The 286-nt window shown below is 44.1% G+C and overlaps 1 protein-coding gene across 1 annotated transcript in view; it reads right to left on the minus strand.

Annotated features, from left to right (window-relative positions):
• The window catches only part of LOC107745533 (zinc finger protein 271-like), a 54,672-nt gene that overhangs the window by 34,435 nt on the left and 19,951 nt on the right, over nucleotides 1–286 (minus strand). The window lies entirely within an intron of this gene.

Here is a 286-nt window from a genome sequence, read left to right on the forward strand (position 1 = left end):
ATAAACAAGTTTATTTGCACAGTACCTATAACTGCGCTTTGCATCCGCTTTCTGCTGATCGAGATTGACTCACATGCTTAATGGCCGACTGACCCGGTACACTCTCAGTCATTTCATTCACGAACGAGATGTAGCAGTTCATTCAACTCGTTCACGAACGAGATGTATCAGTTCGGTCATTTCGTTCACGAACGAGAAGATCTCTCTCGTTCAGACTCAAAAGAAACTCGTTCAGTGACGGGCGTATTCGTTCACTACATTCAACAAATCACATGCTCCGTCACAT

This window comes from Sinocyclocheilus rhinocerous, unplaced genomic scaffold, assembly GCF_001515625.1.
Source record: "Sinocyclocheilus rhinocerous isolate Xijiao unplaced genomic scaffold, SAMN03320098_v1.1 scaffold1159, whole genome shotgun sequence".
Lineage (NCBI taxonomy): Eukaryota > Metazoa > Chordata > Actinopteri > Cypriniformes > Cyprinidae > Sinocyclocheilus > Sinocyclocheilus rhinocerous.